This window comes from Silene latifolia, chromosome Y, assembly GCF_048544455.1.
Source record: "Silene latifolia isolate original U9 population chromosome Y, ASM4854445v1, whole genome shotgun sequence".
NCBI lineage: Eukaryota > Viridiplantae > Streptophyta > Magnoliopsida > Caryophyllales > Caryophyllaceae > Silene > Silene latifolia.
Window position 1 is genome coordinate 106415084 of NC_133538.1, and position 23400 is coordinate 106438483.

General features: G+C 41.1%; 1 non-coding gene across 1 annotated transcript; it reads right to left on the reverse strand.

Moving 5' to 3' along the window:
• Positions 1 to 16847: 16847 nt before the first annotated feature.
• On the reverse strand, positions 16848 to 16954 carry LOC141634723 (small nucleolar RNA R71). Its single transcript, XR_012539448.1, has one exon. It is a non-coding gene; the product is annotated as a small nucleolar RNA R71 (small nucleolar RNA).
• Positions 16955 to 23400: the final 6446 nt, after the last annotated feature.

Below are 23400 nucleotides of genomic sequence, written 5' to 3' on the forward strand. Positions count from 1 at the left end.
ATTTCTATAGTAAAGATGCCAAAACTTTCTAGTCATTCAGTGCCTAAAGCAACCTCGATTCCAAAGGGTTTCAATCTCCAGACTGAGGATGGAAATACATTCGACATCCGTCCTTCATATATCAATCTGGTGGAGAGAAATCTTTATAGAGGTGTGGCAGGTGAAGACCCCAGGAAGCACATGGAGGTCTTTACAGACTATTGTTCTACTATCCTCGCCACTAAGGAGGTAACTCAAGACAAGATTAAGGAGGTTCTATTTCCTTTCTCTTTGTCTGACTCAGCCAGGGAGTGGCTGACTGACTTGGACCGCACAGCTGCAGGTGTCACAGATTGGGAGTCTCTTACTCTTGCCTTTTACAAGAGATATTTCCCTCCACAGCGCACCAATCTCCTGAGGGCCAAGATTACCAGTTTCAGACAGGCTCCCGATGAGACTTTATATGAAGCGTGGTCCCGATTCAAGAAGTTGGTGAGGTCTATTCCTCACCATGGTTTTGACCCATGGTTTATAGTTAATCAGTTCTACAATGGGCTGTATGATTACCACAGAGCCATACTTGATGCGTCATCCAGTGGAAGTTTCTAGGAGAATACCGATGATGATAAGGGATGGGCCCATATTGAAGAGATGGCGAATCACAGTGCTAAGTATGGAAACCCGAGGGATAGTATAAGGACAGTTCATGCAGTCGATAAGAAGGTTGTGGCTCAGCTGGAAGCCATGAATGCTAGATTTGACAAGTTGGAGTTACAAGCTGCTTGGGAGCCTCAGACGGTTCATGTTCTTACTAGAGGAGAGACCGTCACATGTGAGAGATGTGGGAGTAATGATGGCCACACTGCAGTAGGCTGTCTTGTAGAGAAGGAACAGGTCCTTGCCTTTCAACAATATAGGCAAGGAGGGGGTTCCTATTACAATATTCAAGGGGCAGTCCATCCCAATTTGAGGTAGACAAGTCAAAATGTGCTCAATCCTACTCCTCCTGCGCACCAGCAGCAGCCGTATGTTCCTCCACATAAGAATCAACAAGGCTTTCAGAAGCCTCCTTCCTTCACTCCTCCTAATCACGGTGCATCATCTTCCGGTGGGGTGAGTGAAATTGGTGAGCTAAAGTCCATGTTTCAGTCCTTTACAAAGCAGTGGCAGCTGAGTGATCAACAGAAAGATGCGTCCATTAAGGCACTTGAAACTCAAGTTGCCCAACTAGCCACGAATCAATCCACAAGGAAGCAGGGTCAATTACCGACTCAAAATGAGAAAAATCCACATGAGACGGTAAATTTCATCAATTTGAGAAGCGGTCATTCATATGAGGGACCGAAAATGCAAAAATCAGACCCAAGGAAGGCTATAAAAGATGGTGAACAATGTTGTGTCGAAGAAAATGAGCTGACGGCTAAGAAGGTGCTCGATCGACTGGTTTCTGGAGGTCGATCGAGCAGAGTTAGTGATGAAAGTGGTCGATCGAGTGAAAATCTTACTCGATCAAGTGAACATGAAAATGAAGCTGTTCGATCGAGTGCCAATTCCACTCGATCGAGTGATATTGTTGAAGATTCTACTCGATCGAATGGGCATTTTGGTCGATCGAGTAGTTTTGATGACGGGAAGCTTGTTCGAGAGCCTGCTAGTGCTCGATTAAGCGAGAAATCACCAGAAAGACCTCGTTCGAGAGGTAAGAATCGTCCAAAGGATACAGAGCTTGCTCCGGGTGATACATTGGAAGAGAGAAACAAGGGACTCGAGATACCCATCACGGTTCCTTTCCCGAGGCGGCTGTAGAATACTAAAGCTAATCAACAATTCGGCAAATTTGTCGAACTCCTGAGAAGCTTAGAAGTCACTGTGCCATTCACCGAGTTTCTCACAAAGGTACCCTCTTATCTTAAGTTCATGAAAGAAATTTTATCGCGTAAGAGGAATATTAGTGATAATGAGACAGTAGCTTTGACTGAGGTGGGGTCAGCCCTATTTCAAAATAAGTTACCTCCCAAACAGTCAGATCCGGGTAGTTTTTCAATTCCGTGTCATATCGGTACCTATTTAATTGATAACGTGCTATGCGATCTAGGCGCTAGCGTAAGTGTCTTACCGTTGTCTCTGGCTAAGAGACTTGGTTTGACAAAGCTGAGTTGCACCAGCATGACTGTCCAGATGGCCGACCGTAGTATATCACGGCCACTAGGTATAATAGAAGACATACCTGTTTAGATCGGGAGGTTCTTTATTCCTGTTAATTTCGTTGTCTTAGACATCGCCGAAGATGCACACAACCCTATTATTTTAGGGAGACCATTTTTGTCTACTGCCCGTGCAGTAATAGACGTCGGGGGGAAGACTTTGACCTTTCAGGTAGGGGACGAGGAGCTGATATTCCATCAGTCTAAGCTCCGGAGGGCTCCCATGCAAGCTTAGCCTTGCAATGCCCTCTCTTCTATTGATCCTATTATTGACACTCCAGATGAAAATTTGGAGTATTGTGCTGCTATTGTTACCCCTCCGCCTCATATTGAGAGCAAAAAGGAGAAAAGTTCGTCTATTTTCCTTGCTGCAGGTACAGATGAAAGCAATGAAGGAGCTGTAAAAGGGTGTTGTGTAATTACTGTCAATCAAATTGGAAGTGAGGATGCTAAAGACGGTGATAGAGGAGCAAGGATGAGGAAAGTTTGTGCTTATGTGGATGTGAACTATTCCTCTCCTACTGTTTTAAACGATTCAAATTCAAGCTCATGGAAGTTGAAGAGGACAATCAATGTAGCTGAGATGACGTCCTCCAGTAAGGAGCCCTCCCAGGGGCTACTGAATTGCATTGGGAATTGAGCGGGGAAATGCCCCGTGTAACACCTTGTAAAAATAATTTTTCAATTTTCTGTTGAATTTCTTTTATTGCTTTTAATTAGGACAATTAGTTTTTAGACAGTTTTTAGCGTAGATTTAAGACTATAGACTGTTCTTCTACGTATTTGGTATTTTGGGATATTTTTTTGCGCGTGTTTTTATGCAGATTTGGGGAATTTTTACGCATTCCAAAGGAAGAAATGACGAAATTAAAGAGCTTACGCGAGAAAAGAGCTCAATCGAGTACTTTTTGTACTCGATCGAGTGAAAAATGGTCGATCGAATGCTTCTTTTCAGTCGATCGAGTAAAGCATGAAAGAGGAGTTCTCGACCGAGTAGAATTCTACTCGATCGAGTAGGTGAAGCATCAAAGTCCTCGATCGAGTAGTTTTAAACCACTCGATCGAGTGAATTCGCATGGAACACAAGGAGTTTTCTTTTAAACTCTTTATTTTTGTTTCTAATTCATTCTTCACCTAATTTTCGTTCCTCTTCCCCTCTAATTGCGAAAAAATCCCCTAAATCCCCATTTTCTTGCTCTAAATACCAAATCCGTCTCCTACAAATTGTTGCTTGCTAAATAATCTTTCAAAACCCTCTATTTTCCCATGTTTTGTGCTCGTTTACACGGTCTTAAAGCGGGTTTATTTGCGTTTTTTCGAACAAAAATCGCCATCTTTGCTTGTTAATTGAAGATTAATTGCATATTGTAGGTTCATCCACATCAATTAAGTGATTCCTTCATCCTCTATGCATTTCAATTTTGATTATTTTGAATTTTATGAGGTAAATTTGGAATTAGGGTTCAAAATCCACTGTTGGTCGAATTTTTCGACTTCCTTGTCTATCTTGCTTGATGATCAATCCCAATTCCTCGCTGAATGTTGCATGTTTATTTCGAGTTTTACACGATTTTCGCGATTAGGGCTCTTACAGTCGAAAATTTCGACTGACAGTTAGTCTTTGTTGCTGTCAAATGCCTAGTTAACTTCATGGTTGCTTAATTGCTGCTATTATTAACTGCTATCCCGCCCCTATCGCCGTTGCATGCTATGATTCGAAATTTTTGAGGGATATTGGGAATTTTAAGGGCTGAAGTCGAATTTTCGACTGTTTGGGGACTCACATGCTGTTACTCTGCTGATTTTTCGTGATGTTTTAACCACTAGTAGCCGCTGTTTTCTTATCATACCCCCTGCCCTATGTTTACAGGATGGAGTCTAGCTCACTACCTTCTACTAGCACCACTTCTAGCCCATCCTTGAGTGAGACGGTGGTCCCTGCTGTTACCACCGCCTCCACTTTAGTCAGTACCGCAGCCCCATTGTTCCTAGTTTCCGCTGCAGGTACAGTTTTCACTCCAGCTAGCTATGCTGCTAGCTCAGTTCCGGCTGCCACTTCCTCTACGACCACAACCACTGCTAGTCTTTGTTCGTCAATGGTGGCCAGAGCAGCCACTACTCCTACTCCAGCCGCTGTTTTCACACCTGTGGTGGACTCGCCAGCAGCTGCAGCTGCCTTTAGAACAGCCCTGGTTCCTCACACCGTCACTGCACGGGCTTCTGCTTTGAGTTCCAGAGGCCGGGGCTGAGGTCGTAGATGGCGATCCCGTTCTACGCCCGCTCTCCCGCCTCTCTCTACTTCTGCTACCTCTCTTCACCGTCTTTGCTCCTTCTACTTCTGGCACGGTCACAGTTGGAGGGGACACCTCCATCGACCCTCACCTAGACTATCCACAGGTACATTTTGTTAACGCTTTACATCGTAAGAAGTTTTATAACCTGCTAGGCTGCTTGTTTGTACCTTCCCGTTTTTTAGAGAAATCGGCACTTGTGAGACTCGGCATTTACGAGTCGGTTTGTGATTTACTACGGGGCACGGGGACGGCCGGACTCATCACTATGAGCGGCCGTACCTTTCTGTAGCTGAGCCTTAAGTTTCTCAGCTCCTTTACCTTCTGCTCCGGGGCACACGATGCTGACCCCACTAGTTCTTCAGTATCCTTCCGGTTGTTTAACCGGACTTTTCCGATGACTTTAGAGGAGTTTGGTAGGAGACTTGGCCTCTTCTCTACGGGTGAGACTGCACCCCCTATGAGGGTCTTTCGTCAGCTTTGGCGGACCCTGGCCCAGACCACTTTTGCGGAGCGAAAGCTCCAACATGTCCACCTTCCCCCTGTCCGCTGTTTTCTTAGATTGATGGTGAGCACTATTTTCGGCCGAAAAGAGCCGAACAACATCACAAACACCGAGCTCTCCATCCTGGGCGGTTACCTGAACATTGACTGTGAGGGTCCTTTTACCCTCAACATAGCTTACTTGACCGCCCAGTACCTTAAGAGCCAGGGGCTGAAGGAGACGGGAACTATTGCTTGCGGTGGCATAGCCACCATTCTTGCCCGTTCCTTCTTCCCCGTTTGGCCTCATGACTTGCAGTACCTCGAGGGAGAGAGACTACTGAGTCTGGATGCCATGCTTTCTCAGCATTGGCTTACCCCAAACTACCAGACATGGAAGATATACGGCTTCCTGTCTGTAGACTTACCTTGTGACGCTCTCCCCCGTCTAGACCCCTTTCCTACTGTTGCTAGGGGTGCCCGACTTCCACCACTGCCTGACTTTCACCTTCCACGCCGACCACCTCCCGCTGCACCCGCCGCCAAGAAGCGGCGTCTTGAGACTGGAGAGGGGTCCACACCTTCAGGGAGTGCTCAGCCTTCCACGGCTGCTCCCATTCCGACTCCTACCCCTACTCCCACTACTACTACCACTCCCACTCCCACTGACCAGACACAGGCTCAGCCGGTCCTACCGGCTACTTTCGTACCACCACCACCTTTGTGGCATCCGCGGTCATGGACCCAGGGCACCGTGACGGTTTGTTACTTGAGATTGCAGAGCGTCAGGCTCGTATGGAGAGGGGCATCGCCCTAGCCTTGCACCCTCTGTACAAGACCACTTGAGGCGACACCGTCCGATCCCATATGGTTGGCCACACCCATCCTTCTACCGGTACCCAGCTGAGGGGTACCCGGAGTCTGCTGAGGAGGAGGAGGACGACGAGGACCTTGAGGTAGCTGTGGAGAGAGCTCGAGCTGAGGAGCGGAGGAGGAGAGAGATCCGGAGTACACGGTGGTAGACGACGACGACTCTGATGGGTAGCTACTGGTCTACTCACTTCCTCAGTTTTCTGGCTGGTTTGGGGAAGCTCGCGTTTTGTATGTATCTCTTACTCTTTTATTTTTGTCTCCTTTTTATTTATTGTTTTTATTTTCTTTTTGGTTGTATATTCCCGTTCCCCTGTATATATCTGCTGGTGTATGCTGGAGGACAACGAGGGCGTTGTCCGTTTTGGTTTGGGGAGGGTCTTGCATCCTATTGAGTCTGAATTTGTATTTGTTTTGTATTCACGTTTATTTTTCAGCTTTGCATTGTTTATTTATTTCATTAAAAATCATAAAATTCAAAAAAAAATTAGAAAAATTTCAAAAAATCCAAAAATTTCATGTTTATTTTTACATATAGGTTGAGTCGGAACGGTAGATTTCCGTGATGATAATGCACTATAACTTGTCATTTTACTTGAGCCTTGCACTTCTTTTGACAGTTATTAGTTTAGTCTTGCGCATAGTCTACGAGTTTCTGTTCAAATATAGCTGACTGTTTAGACTTGACCTGATAAATTGGCAAACTACTTGATAAATTCTGAGTTTTAGAGCCATAACTGGTGACATTCATGACCAGTTTACTAGGAATTGAGAGTAGTACTCCTTGCATAGCATTTTCATCATTTTTGCACATTTATGACATTCAATTTCTTGTCAAATGCACATATTCGGTTTGTGGTTGGTGTCACATGCAGGGAGGTGCTTGCAAATCTCCCTTTCCTTATATTTTTCACCCATTTAGCTCCATATAAGCCAAAACTTGCCTTTTTGACCCATTAGCTACATCCCAAACTAAGCCTGCCTAGTCAAGCTAGTTAGTATGTCTTTTGTGATTTGATTTTCCGTCTGCAGTTTGGCCCGTATCTCTTTTGTATAAAGTTGGTGTAAGTATAGAGGAAGGAGGAAAAAGAAAACAAGGAACTGAAAAAAAAATTGAAAAAGAAAAAAAAAGAAACAGGAAAAACGTGGAAAAGAAAAAAAAATGGAAAAAAGAAAGTTGGATCACGTGAGAAAGAAAGAAAAAAAAAAGAAAGTTTGAAAAAAAATTGTTTTGTTTCAGTTAGTTCATTCAGACGGTATTAAAAAAGGGAAGTTTGTGTCCGTTTGACTCCTCCATTCTTATTCTATATTTTTGAGGAGATTGTGTTTGAGTTTAGTGAGTTGTGTGCCAAATGAAGGGTACTTGTACTTAGTTTTTCAGTCAGTTGAGATTCGGATGGTTTATTATGGTCCTGTTAGGAACTAGCTTGACGCTTTTACCTCCACATTTCCATAACATGTTTTGCCACTTCTCACCTGAACCTCACTATTCCCATATTATTTGTAAGCCCTCGGCTGTGACGGACATTATTGGTTGGAGTGTGTGCATTAGTACTTAAATTGTCTTTCATTTTTGTTGCATGCATGCTATGTAGGTCGCAGTTAGGTGAGTGACTGTCTTTTCTTCTCTCTTTTACATATAACATTCACCCTTTGCTTCATGAGAGAAGAGTGACCACGAGAAAGTCCGATTTTGTTGGTCTTGCAAGGTCTATAGGTTGGCTATATTTCTAAACAGCTTATAACTCGTTTGCGTAATGACTGCTTAGCTTTAACTGTTAGTTTTTGTTGCATTAAATTGGTTCAAGTAGACAAGTTAAGCTAGCTCTGAGTTATCATTTCCGTTCCATTAGTTGCATTTTAGTTTACTCGAGGACGAGTAAAGGTTCAGTTTGGGGAGATTTGATACGTGCATAATATATAGTCTTTTTAGCCTATTTCAGCACGTATTTCTATGCATTTTTATACTGTTTTTATAGTATTTTGCCCCGAATTGGCTACTTTGGTTCGTTTTGTCCATTTTGTAGAAATGAACGCGAAAGTAGTGGAATCGTACCCTTTTTCATCCTTTTTGCATGCATTTAGAGGAGACGGGATTTTCCAGAGTGAGATACTGCATTGGGAAGCGTCAAGGCACGGATTACGAGGCAGTCGGGCATGGACTTGAGCTGATTTGAAGACAAAGGACTCTATGGAGCAGTTTTACCACTCGATCGAGTGGTTTTTACGTCTGCTATTGGTCGATCGAGTAGTTTTCTACTCGATCCAAAGTTTCTGAAAGTTGAGTTACTCGATCGAGTAACTATGTACTCGATCGAGTAGATTGCGATGAGGTTTGCTCGATCGAGTGGTTTTATTCCACTCGATCGAGTGGTTATTGCTGTTATGGGCTTTAAATTAACCCGTGAGTGTTTTATTTTGTAAAAACTTATTTACTTTTCTATTTAAGCACGCTTTACTAGGTCATTAGGACCATCTAGTTTTATCTTAATCAGTTTTACAGAGAACTTTACTACGTTGCTTTTTCCCTTTCACTGTAACCTTGTTCTTGGATTTACTTTGCTCGGATTTTGTGTTCTTTACGCCGGATTCGCACGATTGTAATTCCTTTCTCTTCTCTTAATAATATTAATCGTTTGGTTACTTTAATTTCTCGTTTACTTCATTTATTTCCTTTGCCCTAATTTACTCTTTATGCGATTTAATTATAGTTTTAATATGATGAATGCTGGAAATTTATCTGCTGTTAGTTTTGATAGTTTAATTAGCAATATGAGTAGCTAAACCCTTTTCAAGTTGGGATTAGGGTATCTGCGGTAGGAATGTGACGATGTAGTAAATGAATTAGATGAATTAATTGTGAGATCCTGTCACCATAGCAATTTAATTGTATTTATCGACATAGTTGAGTGCACGCTTCTGAGTCATCTCTTTAATCTGGCTAAAATTAATACTAGATCGAAAGATTGGACTAAATAGGCCTGCAATGAACAGTAGACTACCCTGACGAGAATGAAAGTTAAGTTAGTGGTATTTTAGGATAGAAAGTGGACCGAAAGGACCTTTCTACATCCGTCTTACATTAATTCATTCGAGTCATTACAGCTGAGTCACTGGACTACCATAGTGAACCTAATTCCCGACATGTCCCTCTCTATATGATATTTTAAACTTATTTCTTGACTTTACTGCTCTTGCCTTTATTTCTCTTTCTTTAAACTTCGTAGTTTAGAAAACAATTCAAAGAAACCCCCCCCCCCCCATTTGTGACAAAATGGACGGACTTCTACAGATATCTTGTCTCCTTGAGGAGATCGACCTGACTTTCCTAACTATATAGTTAGTTTAGTTAGTTTATTTTTGACAGGTACACGACAGACGTGTCACATACCTATCCTTTTCTGACTTTGGAATTCATGATCTCGTTTAAATACGAGCCAGCTCAACAGTCTGTTGAGTTCTGTCTAATGAACACGAGTTTTGTGTTGACCATGGAACTCTCTGCTTCTCACCTTGGTTTGGCTAAGCCTCCCAAGGATTCCATCAGCGAGATTCCATCTGAGTGCGGAGTTTGCCGCCTTATGCCTTGTTTGTCGGGGAAGTCAGCTCCCACCGCCAGTAACATGTTGATTAACGATGTTCAACATGTTACTTTGAGGGTCTTTCTTCGTTTTATATTGAATCTTCTTTATCAGAGGCCGGATATGAGTAAGCTGAACAATCACGAGTTGTTGCTTTTGATGTCTTATGTTAACCCGGAGCAGATTGAGAAGGTGGTCTTCAACGCTCCTGCCATGGTCTGTGCTAGCCTTGCTTTGATGGCTACTTCTACCACTTGGTACTTGAGTTGTGGTGCTCTTGCCACCCGGTTAGCTTAAAAGCTAGCCTCCTTTGAGGCTTCTTCTGAGTACGTTCCCCTAGCCACATCGGTGCCTACCATGGACAGAGACTACTACCTCGACCAAGCAATTATTGTTGTGATGGATCGAGTTGGTTTATATCTTACAATCCTAGGAAAGTTTGGGTCCCGGAGCCGAATCGATTAGATTGTACAACACCTACAAGTCGACTTAGTCTTCCCTACTCAATAATATGCATGGTCTAATGAGACTCGAGTTGGTTTATATCTTACAAGTCTCATTGAAAAGATAGGTGATGGGTAAAAAATGCAAGGATTCATAGACTTACATTTCATCAAACATAACATGTGCATGAGTTGAGATCACAACAAGCAAGCAAATAAACTATGAAAGCATATTAATTTAAGCATGAATCATTCCCCATGTTGGTTTCCCCTAATTACCCATTAACCCTAGATAAGGAACTACTCACTCATTATCATGTTGAACATGCTTGCAAGGTTGTCAATCATACCAACAAAGTGAAACATGATGAATAAATGACAGTAATTAACAATAATTAAAGAGGGATTAAGAGAATTATACCTACTAATGATTCCAATAATAAAGCAAAGAATAAAAGAAGTACTTGATGCTTGATTGAGAGGTTGTCAATCTCCCAATAATAACACAAATAATTTTCAATTACCCAAAACAAAGGATGAACAAGAGAGAGATTAAGGAAATAAAACTTGTATTAAAACTTGATTAATTGTTTATTACAAGATTAAAGAGAGATTTGATTGATATTAACTACTCTAAAGATTGCTAAGAAGAACATGCTCTTCTAATTAGACTAATGGGGTATTTATAGTGGGGATTAGGTGGATGAATTAGGGTTAACTAAGGGCTTAAATGACGATTAAGTCCCTTGTTGAGGAAACGCCGGTCTTTTTGGAAAGACTCCGGTCTCTACGGAGACTCCGGTCTCTAGAAAAAGATGTGCATCCTTCCTTGAAGCTTGAAGAAGACGGAATGGGTCTTACTAAGAATCCGGGCGTCTTTAGCACGGGACGGGCGGATTTGGTGGTCTCTGCCCAGGCGTCTAGGGGTGAAGACGTGCGTCTTCTAGAGCTTTTGCCCGGGTGTCTTGGTGATGAAGACGCACGGATTGTAGAGTGAAGACGGGCGTCTTCTAGACAATCCGCACGGATTGCTGGGCAGTCTTGTTTCTTCTTCTTTTCTTCCTTTTTCTTCATAAAATCCTTGGGGATTTCCTCGGGGATGCAAGGATCTTTTCTCATCATTGCCCATCTATTATAGTATGTACAAAGGCCTTCTAGTCTTGTCTCTCCTTGATGCTTGGTCATTGAATTCAATCAATTTAGCCTCATTTTGCCATGAAAATGCAGGGTTTGCACTCCTTCCTTACCAAGGGATCAAAACCTCAAAGAATATGCAAAACAAAGAACTAAAGACAATAAATGACCCAAATATGCACTAAAAAGCATGGGAACAAGGCTAATTCGGGGACTAAATATGCTCTAATTATGGTCAGATCATATATGAAGGAATGAAAAATGTTTATACTCCTTCTACGCCAGCGCCGCAGCCGGTCTCTCCTTCTATGAACGGGGAAATTGCCGAATTGAAGTCCTTGATGTTTAACTTAACATAACAATTTGGGGAGAAATGTAATAGGAACGAAATTGTTATCGTGGAGTTAAGAGAAAAAGTCACGTAATTGACACTCACGAAAGACCAAGCTAACCATCCACCGACATGCGACCCAGTTAATGCAACGAATTGACTCAAAGGAATAAATAGAAATCCTCGCCAGGACCAGGCAACATTAAGGACTCTATAAATGGTCACTGTCCAGCAAATCGTCTCGCATTCCGTCTATGTAATCGACCAGCCATCTCTATGGCCATATGACTGTCAAACTCGTCATCGATCGCCTTACAATCAAGTCACTCCGAGACGTCACAGCATTAAGTAACTAGGGACAAAATACAATGTTAATCCAGCTCACTTTAATAGGGTTCGACGTTATCACTTCAACCTATTTGGATAAAAAAAAGTATTTAAATTCAAATAAAACTGAAGATAAGAGTTAAACGATAAATGCAATTATCATATATGAAATAACTAATACAATGTTATTATTATTACATATCATATAATTTACAATAATTCCGTCATTTGTCTCAATCCCATAGAAACTACATGACTATCATGTTTAACTTGAGATAATGACTTGGTTAAAGGATCAACGTGTAGATACCCAGTATCTGTCGAGTCTCCAACAAACAGTCGATGATTATCGGACTTCAACATGCTTAGGAATCGCGGCGTTTAATCGACAGTTTTGTATAACTATACGTCGCAAAACTCAAAACGATTTCAAAAACAAAACTTTTCAAAAGTACCTGGAGTGTTTTATGCACGACGACGGGGTCGCAATGACACTAACTAGAGTGAAAACAGACAACAGACCAAAAACCGACTCAAAAATTCAAATACCGACTCCAACAACGAGTCAAACCGAGTCAAACACAAAGAACAAACATCACAAAGCTTCCATGTTAAGTATTCCTTGAATAATTGAATGGTCAAGTACAAATCATGCCATCCAAAACCTAGGATAGAACAAATCATGATTTCAATTGCGTGATAGTGACAAGACAGCTCGAAGACCCTCAAAATGGCTCGCGTCTCTTTAAGTAGCCCACGCGGCCACGTCGCTCAAAGCGCACACAACCACCCATTTCTCTATAAATACCCCTCAAATGCCACCATTTGAAGGTACGCGAGTGTCCGCCCCCTAATCTCTCCCTTAAAATTATCGACTCGACTTCTTAAGTCATAAACCGAAACGTATTTTCGACCTACCGATTGAAAATATAAGCCATACACATTGTTTGGTACCGTCATCGTGCATTAAATCACTTGACCGGCCATCTCTTCCAACTACACCATCACTAAACAAAACAATACACTCTTTACATTGCTAAAACGGTTTTCAACCGAGTTTTCCGATCTAACAAGTTGTTACACTTACGTCAATTTCTCGTCTCAAACCTAGCATGTAAGCATGAGGGTGTAATAATCCTCTTTTTTCATGTATTTTATCTGTTTTATGACCTTAACATGCTAAAACTTTCATAACATGGTCCAAAATAGGGATCGAATGAACAAAAACCGAGTTGTGACCGAAAACAGAAGGCCCTAAACACCACTATGTGCCCCGCACCTCAATGAGGTATCCTGGTCAAAACTCAAACGTGTTTGAGTTCATTCTTTCCATTTTTCATTTCATTTTACAACCGGTTTTTACCATTTCAAATCATTTTTATGATGAATCTTTTTAACTAGAAAACATTTTCACCTTTGGTTACTTATACCATGACGGTTTAATCCGTGTTTCGGTGATAATATTTGGTTAATTACATTTTTAAAAGTATCTTAAAACCTTTTATTTTATTTCTTTACATTTTAAAACCAACATATTAGTCATAAATGCAAAGTCATCCTTCGTTCCATATGCCATGTCGGTTTAAACCCAAGTACGATGATAAACATTGACTAATTACAAACAAATGAACATAATAAAATTAGTTCATAATCATTTTTCGAAACTATTCATGTCAAGCTTGCAAAACTGAACCCGACGTTGAATATTGTCAATACAATGACGATTATTCAAGTCTCGTTCCTCACTTTAACACAAAGCGGTCTAAACGACCTTTTCAAGCCAACATGGGTTCAAACACCCCCTTTACAAACCGTTTTACAAACGTTCTCAACATGCAGAACACATCCCTTTGGATCGTCTGCTGCCCCCTGTCTAAACAGGCCATGTTTTCCAGTTTTCAAACCAGGGCAGGCCTGCTTGCATCCCCTGACGGCTCGTGCCTCAATAGGCTGCCTGATGCAGACCCTGATTCTTTTCCATCACTCGTCTAGGATGATTGTGACTTCGGTTAACCCAAATACAGGACATATCAGATGAATAACCTGTCCCTTTTACATTGTATTTGCAAAACGCTTTTCTAAGACAAATGGATCACGTCGTGCACCATAAACCTAACTCGGTAAATGGATGTTTAATTTCCGTCTTGCATGCAAATCAACATTAAATCCAACTTGACATCAATTACTTGATACTTGGATAAACAACCGACATAGAAAGCTCACATGTTAGGTTCAAACTTGTGGATGCGCATTCATGCATTTACCCGTTTTATCAACTTTTGCATTTAACCAGCTAAGATCGATCAGTAGAGGCCGCTACCATGGGCGGGATAGGGTGTCTGATTAAAGGGCTTCCCAATAAGTACCTTCACCTCTTACTCAGAAACTTTGGATAGTGGACGACCATATCCACGGCGTACGAGAGTCATTCTAGAGATAGGATGCTAAAGAGGGACGGCTCCTTATCTTTAGTACCTATATCAAATACCGCTTTTTTCCTTGGTTGACCTAGGTATAAAGTGGATTCGAACGGATTCCAAGCATCCCACAAATGCTTGGTGGTGACTCTGAACATCTCTCGCATCATTTCGAAAACCTTGCCGAGACGAAACCGACAGATCTAAAACGATCCGGTCGAAAGCATTTTTACGCTACCGAGCGTGGCTTTCAAAAGACCACTGCATGTCCACAGATCGGCTGGGCATCACAGGTGGGCCCATGTCCATAGATTGGCGACTCCGCTGGCGAAAACTAGGACACTTGTGTCTTTGTGATCCCTAGATGGTGAGACTCGAACGAGGTCTTGGTTGAAATGCATTATTGATATTACGGTCATAAGTCGGTGATGTGACCATAATTAGCGCATATTTAGTCCCTGAATTAGCCTTGTTCCCATGCTTTTTAGTGCATATTCCTTGGTAGGAAAGGAGTGCAAGCCTTGCATTTTCATGGCAAAATGAGACTAAATTGATTGAATTCAATGACCAAGCATCAAGGAGAGACAAGATTAGAAGGCCTTTGTACATATTATAGTAGTTGGGCAATGACGAGAAAGGATCCTTGCATCCCCAAGGAAATTCCCAAGGATTTTACGAAGAAAAGGGAAGAAAAGAAGAAGAAGCAAGACTGAGGAGCAAAACGTGCAGATTGTCCTGAATCCGCCCGTCCTCCACAGCACAATCCGTGCGTCTTCCTTCAAAGATGCCCGGGCAGCAAGCCCAGATGACGCCCGGATTCCCTTGGAGACGCCCGGGAAGAGGCTCCTGAATCCGCCCGTCCCGTGCCTAAGACGCACGGATTCCAGTCCAGCACAAATCCGTTTCTTCAAGCTTCAAAGAAAGAAGCCCTTCCTTCGAAAAATACCGACGTCTCCCTACTCAATCTAAAAAGTGTAATTACTAGTTTAGCCCTTAGTTAACCCTAATGCATCCACCTAATTTCCACTATAAATATCCCATTAGTCTAATTAGAAGAGCATGTTATTCTTATCAATTATTAGAGTAGTTAATATCAATCAAATCTCTCTTTAGTTTTGTAATCAACAATTAATCAAGTTTTAATACAAGTTTTATTTCCTTAATCTCTCTTTTATTCATCCTTTATTTTGGGTAATTGAAGATTATTTGGGTTATTATTGGGAGATTGACAACCTCTTAATCAAGCATCAAGTACTTCTTTTATTCTTTGCTTTATTATTGGAATCATTAGTAGGTATAATTCTCTTAATCCCTTTTTAATTATTGTTAATTACTTTCATTTGTTCATCATGTTTCATTTTGTTGGTATGATTGACATCCTTGCTAGCATGATCAACATGATAATGAGTGAGTAGTGACCTAGCTAGGGTTAATGGGTAATTAGGGGAAACCAACACGGGGAATGATTCATGCTTAAATTAATATGCTTTCATGGTTTATTTGCTTGCTTGTTTTGATCTCAACTCATGCACATGTTATGTTTGATGAAATGTGAGCCTATGAATCCTTGCATTTTTTACCCATCACCTATCTTTTCAATGAGACTTGTAAGACATAAACCAACTCGAGTCTCATTAGACCATGCATGTTGTTGAGTAGGAAAGACTAAGTCGACTTGTAGGTGTTGTACAATCTAATCGATTCGGCTCCGGGACCCAAACTATCCTAGGATTGTAAGATATAACCCAACTCAATCCATCACAACAATAATTGCTTGCTTATAATTTGAGAACATGTTTGTATGATCAATTCCCATGATTCCCTTATGACCCCATGACACCCTAGTGCTTTTTATCAATTGTTTACAACCCTTTTAATTCATCTTGCTTATTTATTTTCATTGCTATCTAGTTAGTGACCTTCTACATCAACCCAAATTGTGACACCCCTAAGACACCACTAGTTTCAATAGAAATCTCATCTCAATTCCCGTCCCTTGGGATCCGACCTTTACTTGCCTCTTTACTAATTGTAGAGTTGTTTGTGAAGTTATAAATTGTGTTTTGGTCTAGGTGCTTCCAACGACAATTGTTCAGAAAAATAGAATATAGCTCCGAAATAGTCCCGACCAAAAATGGCGCCGTTGCCGGGGACGGTGTTATCTTGATTTAGATTTTCTTATATTGTTATTAGTTGTGTCTTTCTTTTCCTTGGGGAAGTAAAACTCCTCAAGGTTTGTTCTAATTGTTTTCAAGTTGTTTGATATTTTGCATGTCTAGAAGGTCATAAGGTGATTTGTTACCTTTTGATCGTGAAATTGAAAGAACTTTGACAAACAATAGAAGATTTGCTAGGAGGAATATGAGAGGTATTAGTGAGGCTGTGGATATTCAACCAACTATTAAGTTCATCAACCCTTTTGTAAGAGAAGGTGAGGAGAACCCAACACAAAATACCACACAAAATCAACCCACAATGCCTAAGTTCTCATCACATTCTGTACCCACCGAGGAGAACCTACCCAATGGTACTCCCACACAAAATCAACCCACAATGCCTAGTGAAGAACCTCATTCTTATATGGAAACCTTTTTTGACTATTGTGATGCGATTTCTCAAAACGGTATAACTCAAGACCAAATTCGATGGGTCTTATTTCCTTTTTCTCTAATTGGCACCGCGAAGCAATGGTTGAAGGGCCTTGATAAGGCCACTCTCGAAATTGATTCTTGGAAGAAGTTGGCTCTAGCTTTCTACAAAAAATTCTACCCACCGGAAAAGACTAACATGCTAAGAGCTCAAATTACGGGTTTTAAGCAAAGGGATGAAGAATCTTTGTATGAAGCTTGGGAGCGATTCAAGAGAATTTGTCGCTCATGTCCTCACCATGGACTTAGCGAGTGGTTCTTGGTAAAACAATTTTGGAACGGTCTATATGAAGATTCAAGGAACATTCTCAACATGGGATCAAATGGAATGTTCACCGAAGTTGATGACAATCAAACATGGAACAAAATTGAGGAAATGACGGTCCATAACTCACATTATAGTAGACCTCGCAAGGCTACTAGAGGAGGAAAGCATGAAGTGGACTCCGTTACTCAATTGGGTGCTTAAATTAGTGCTTACATTGACACAATCAATTTGAAGTTTAAAAAAGCTATGGCTAGACTTGAAGAAGCCTCAAAGTCACCAAAGCATCATGTTAGTGCCATGACGGCATCCTCATCAATACCATGTGGGATATGTGAGAATTGTGGAACTTTGGGACATGACCAAAGTGAATGTAGGGGAACAAATGAACAAGTGAATGCTTTCCAAGCATACAAGAGTGGTACCCCTTATTCCAACTATTACAATGAAAACACCAAATTCCATCCAAATCTCTCATACAAAAGCCAAAATGTTCAAAACCCTCAAACAACATACACCCCACCTCCCGTGAGAAACCAAAATCAAAGACCCTTTTACAACCAAAACCAAGGTTACCAAAATCAAAATCCATACAATCAACCAAATGACCAAGGTTTTGATGTTCAAAAAGCGGTCCTCCATATGCAAAAGAATCAACAAGAATTTTTCACTCAAATGCAAAAAAATAGTCAAGCAAAGGAAACCACCATCAACAACATTCTAGCTCACACCAAAATGTTGGAAACCCAATTGACACAACTAGCATCTTCAAGCTCACAAAGACAAAAGGGGCAATTACCACCTCAAAGTAATCCCCCAAGACATGAAACGGTTAGTGCCATTCACTTGAGAAGTCGTACAAGGTATGAAGCACCGAAGAAGCAAGTTGAGGATGAAGTTGTGGAAGCTAGTGATAAGGAAGAAATTGTGCAAAGTTCCAAGGATGGAGAACAATCAAAAGAAGAGATTTCAAAGAAAAATGAAGACAAGGTCAAGGAGAAGGAGCCCATTGTGATTAGACTTCCTTTTCCAAGTCGTCAAGCCAAGCCCAAATTTGATGACCAACTTGGAAAGTTTATGGAAATTGTGAAGAATTTGGAAGTATCAATTCCTTTCACGGAATTAATCAATCACGTGCCGGCCTATGCGAAATACATGAAAGACATCCTCACAAAGAAGAAGTCGATCCGGAAGCTTGAGACTATCGCCTTCACTAAGGTGAGTAGTGCAATACTTCAAGGGAGTTCACCTCCAAAACTAAAGGATTCGGGGAGCTTCTCAATACCGTGTACCATTGGTGACATCACGATCAACAAAGCCTTATGTGATCTAGGGGATAGTGTGAGTATTATGCCATACTCGGTTAGTAAAAGGTTGGGGATGGGAGAGCTCAAAGGCACCAATATCACACTCCAAATGGCCGATAGATCGACGAAGACACCATTAAGGATATGGGAAGATGTCCCCGTACGAATTGGGAAGTTTTTCATCCCGGTGGACTTTGTCATTGTTGATATGGAGGAAGATTCCAACATTCCAATCATTCTAGGAAGACCCTTCTTACACACCGCGGGTGCGGTGATTGATGTGAAACATGGTGAGCTCACTCTAGAAGTGGGAGATGAGAGTATAAATTTTAATCTTGACAAGACTATGAGAGCTCCCCGTTTACATGAACCGTATTTTATGATCGATCATTATAGTCGGAAGGATGAAAGGAAGATGCTCCATTCAAAGAGCAAGTGAATTGTGACAAAGAGAGCTTGCAAAGCTCATCAAAATCAAGCAAAGAAGAAGAGGATGGCCTTATTGGCCAAGAAAAGGAAATGGGAGAGTTGTCTCCACCAAATAAAGAGATTTTCAATGATCAACTTAATGAAGTTTGTGGTCTTTGGGACGACGAATTTGAAGGGATTTTTAATCCCTACATTAGTAATGCCATCGATCAAGACCGACAACAAGGGCAAAGGTCTATTGAAGACCTTTATCATGACAATGAACAAGCATTTGATTACTTTTTCAAGGTGTTGAGCAACATCAACAACACCTTGAACATGCCCCCTTGACATCTCATCAAGAATGAGAGTTTGGTGGAGTCCTCCATAAACCACCATTTGTAAATATCTCTAACTCCCTAACTTGCATTTCAATTCTTATATTGCATTTTTTGTCATTTTTGGATTTTTATACTTTGATCAAGATAATGATCATGTTTGAGAGAAGTGAGGGAGGGACTAATAATTTCAATTAATGTGTAGTGCTTTAGCTTAGTGTGCGGATGCCAATTGCCTAGGCTATCCATGCCTTAGTAGTGGCCCCACAATGAAGAACACGAGATATGAAGAAGAATGGAAAAATGACAAGGGATATGCAAAGTACACGGATGGAACTGAATCCGGGTAAAAATGGGTCGAATCCGCCCGTCTTCAGGAAATCCGGGCATATTGGGTAGAAGACGCCCGTCCACCATGAGGTGAATTTTTGAAATTTCTGACTGTCAAAGAATCCGGGCGTCCTGCATTCAAATCCGCCCGTCTTCAAAAATCCGCCCGTCCAGAAAGGAAAACGCCCGTCTTCTTGGCTGAGAAAAACAAGAAAAATCCCTGTAAAGGAATCCGCCTGTCTTCTCTGAAAGACGCCCGTCCCGTGTTTGCAAATCCGAGCGACTTCACTTAAAGACGCCCGTCTTTAGGCGAGTTTTCCCCAACCCAGAAAAGGCAGAATTCGGGCGTCCCGAACAAAAACCGCCCGTCTTGCCCCTGCTTTTCAAATTTTTCGGGTTTTATAAATCCCCTCCCACATTCATTTCTTCATTCCTTCATTCATAACACTACTCATAACTCCAAAACCCTCAATCTCTCCATCACAAAAACAAGATTCCTCAACAACATTCACCAAAATCAAATCAAAACATCCTTTTAACAACAAATCAATCACTACTCTTTCAATAAAAATCAAAACCAAGCACAAAATCTTCAACCTTTGAGTCGATTTTTGAATTCATAAAGGCAAAGCCTTTCATCTTTAAATCGATTTGGGTACACTAGAAATTGAAGATTTTCACTCTTTTCTTGGTTTATTCATCAATGGCAAGGACTAAGGGAGCAACAAAAGCAACAAAGGCAAAGGCACTCTCATCAAGACAAAAGAGTCTTCAAGTAAAGAAAGCATTGGCTATGGTGGTAGCTAGCCCAAACTTGGAAGTGCAACAACAACAACCTCCCATGGAAGCAACAACATCTTCTACTCCGGAAATTGCTCAACTTTCGAATTATCCGGAGGTAATTTTCATTTCCAAATCCCATAGGGACACTTTTGCCAAGTTTGCTAGGAAATCATTTCTATCCACCAAATTTATTTGTGAAGATACCTTAGATAATTTGGGTGTCCTTGAGCAAACTAGAGCCTTCTTCAAAGCCATGGGGTTGGAGAAATTGTTTGAATCAAAAGAATTGACATACCCTTCCCTTACCTTAGAATTTTTGAGTTCTTTGAAAGTTAACAAGGTTGAGACTATGGAGACCATCGAGTTTTGCCTAGCTAATGTTAGTAGGCGCATCTCCTTTGAGGAAATGGGTAAAGCTTTGGGTCTTAGTGATTCACCGAGTTATTTTAAGAATGTTGGCAAGTATGACCCCGACCCTCTTTGGGAGGCGATTTCCGGAAGAAAATTTGAGGACTTTCATGCTACTCGCGCTCTATTAGTCCACCATCCGGGCATTAGAGTGTGGCACAAGGTCATAGGGAACACCATCATTGCAAGAAAAGACACCAACCATTTCACCAAACTCGATTTTGTTCTTCTTGAGTCGGCTTTGAACATTGGAAGGGAATTCACCAAGCCTTTCAACTCTCTAAGGCTTTTGGTGGATATATGGCTAAATATTGATTGCGGGAAGAAAGGCACCACCGTTATTGTGAATGGAGGCCTAGTCACTATCCTAGCTAAATACTTTGATCCAAACTTCAACAAAGATAACAAGTATGAGGCGAAAGAGGGTGGTCATCTCATTGATATTAATACTATGATATACAAGTACAAGTGGGTTACCCATAACCCTCTTGACACCAAGTATGGATGGCTCACTAGTGAGGCTAGATCCTTCACTTTGCCTTCAAAGATTTGTCGATTGAGTGTCCACCGGACCAACTATGTACTTCCCCTTTCAAAAGAGGCCGATTACATTATCCGACAACAGAAGGGTGAAATTGAAATGCCCTCCTCTTCCATTGTCACACCACCCTACCCTTTTGAGTACTAAGAGTTCAAGCCCGAAGGCGTTGAAGCAAGAAATGATTATTTGACTCTTCTCATGCAAGAGATGCACAAGCAAGCTTTCGAGGATCGGAAAAATGCTTTCTTTGCCCAATATCCACCCCTCCTTCATTTAGCTAGGCAAGAACTACTTGACCCTTCATGTCCTTTGCCTAGTTGGGCGGATAGGGAAGTCTTCTTTCCGAGTGCATCTAGGGTTGTTCCGGGTGATAATGAGGTTGTCGGTAATGAAGAGGTTGATGATAAAATTGATGAAGAAGCTAGTGAAGAAGGAGAAGAGGATGAGGAGCAAGGTGAAGAAGAAAGTGAAGAAGAAAGTGGTGATGAATCCACTTCTAGTGAGGAAGGTGATGATAATGATGATATGATGGAAGATTAGCAAGCTTTAGAGGCTCCTACCCTCTTGAGGTTTGTCTATTTCTCTCTTTGTTTTATTTATTTATCTTGATCATTGTTGGAGTAGTCCTAGCACCATTGAGGACTAACACCTCGGCCCCATTGAGGTGTTCTCACTTTATTGTTCCCACCTTTCAAAATCCAAAATGACAAAATTAGTTTCATGTATTGCATAGCGTGTGCATGAACTACACCCAACCTTAGGACATTAGCAATAATGTCTAGATCGGTTTGGGGAACTTAATGCATACACAACGGGAGGTAATCTAAATTATCCTCTCCGTCATAAACAAAAACCATGCATCATGTAGTGTAGATTAGTGTAGCTTGCATTTAGTATAGAAATCATGCATCATGTTTGCATAATTTCCTATCATTTTGGCCATTGAGGACAATGCCCATATTAGTGTGGGGATGGGGAATTCTAACTTAACTTTTATTCAAAAATCCAAAAAAATTGAAAAATTTCGAAAAACCATAAAAATTTGAAAATTGAAAAACCCAAAAACATGTTTATTTCCTTTTTAGTGTAGTCATGTATTATTGTATATATTGTGTTTGTTCTATCCTTGTTCACATTGATTGACTATGCCACATCCGAGACATGAGGATCATGAAGACCGCATGGTATGATCGTTCCAATCTCCTTTTTCCTCTTTATGTTAATGACTATGTGGCTTTATTTTGATTGATGCGGTATAACAATATGAACTTAGGACTTGAATTTAGTTTATATGTGATATTAGTTGGTAGAATCACTTGCATTAGGATGTATATAATAGTTGCATCATGGCATATAGTTGTATTTAGATGAAATATTTTGAAAAGTGCCTAATTGAGAACTTTGACAAGAGCAACTAAGCCATTACAAATACTTTCTCAACTTAAGACTTTGCCAACTAGAATGGTTGTAAAACACCCTAGATTGTGTCATACTAGTGTCTTTTGACCCATGACCCAAAGCCTGGTCAAGGGTTTGCATGTGAGTCACCTATTCCAACCCCGTGATGCGATGTGGACTTGGTTAACTTGTCTAGGTGACCTTGATTGACCTTATGGCAAGGCAACCCAAAAATACTTTTCTATCAATAAGTTTGAAATGCTCATTTCGAAAATTTTGTTATGTGGAAGTAATTTATTGCTAAGGAAACCTCAAATGTTATGAAATGTTGAAATGTTGAGAAATTTTTGTTGTTTTGATGGAGGCGTACCACTTCGATGTGCTTTGGAGAGGGATCCATTGAATTGGGCCCCCACACGGTTGTGAATTCAACCGCCCAGAGACAGAGTGACTATCACCCCGAAAAGCTATTGTTTAGAGGTTAACCGGTTGCCTAATAAGCGATTGGCGAAAGAAAAGGACACTAGCCCGGAAGGGACAAACCCCATCTTAAATTTTTGAAATGTGAAAGTTGAATGAGGTCAAGTTTTGAATACTAGTCATATCCACCCTTTGTTTATAACGATTTGAGCATTTCATTCCCAAAAAGCCTTTTTGTCAAGCCACTTTGTCGAGCTTGGGACGATCCATGACCTTTACTTTTGTAGAGAATTCGAGACTTGTCATATCATATGCTACTAGCATCATAGGGATCATCATTCCACCACCATCCGATCGCTCTTGACGAAAGCATTTGGGAATTGAGGACGAAAGTAGTCTAGTTTAACACCATTTGGAGGTGATTTAGTGCCATCCTCTTAGCCTTAGTAATTTGTTGAACTAGTATTTGTGAAGGATTATATGCTCTTAAATTT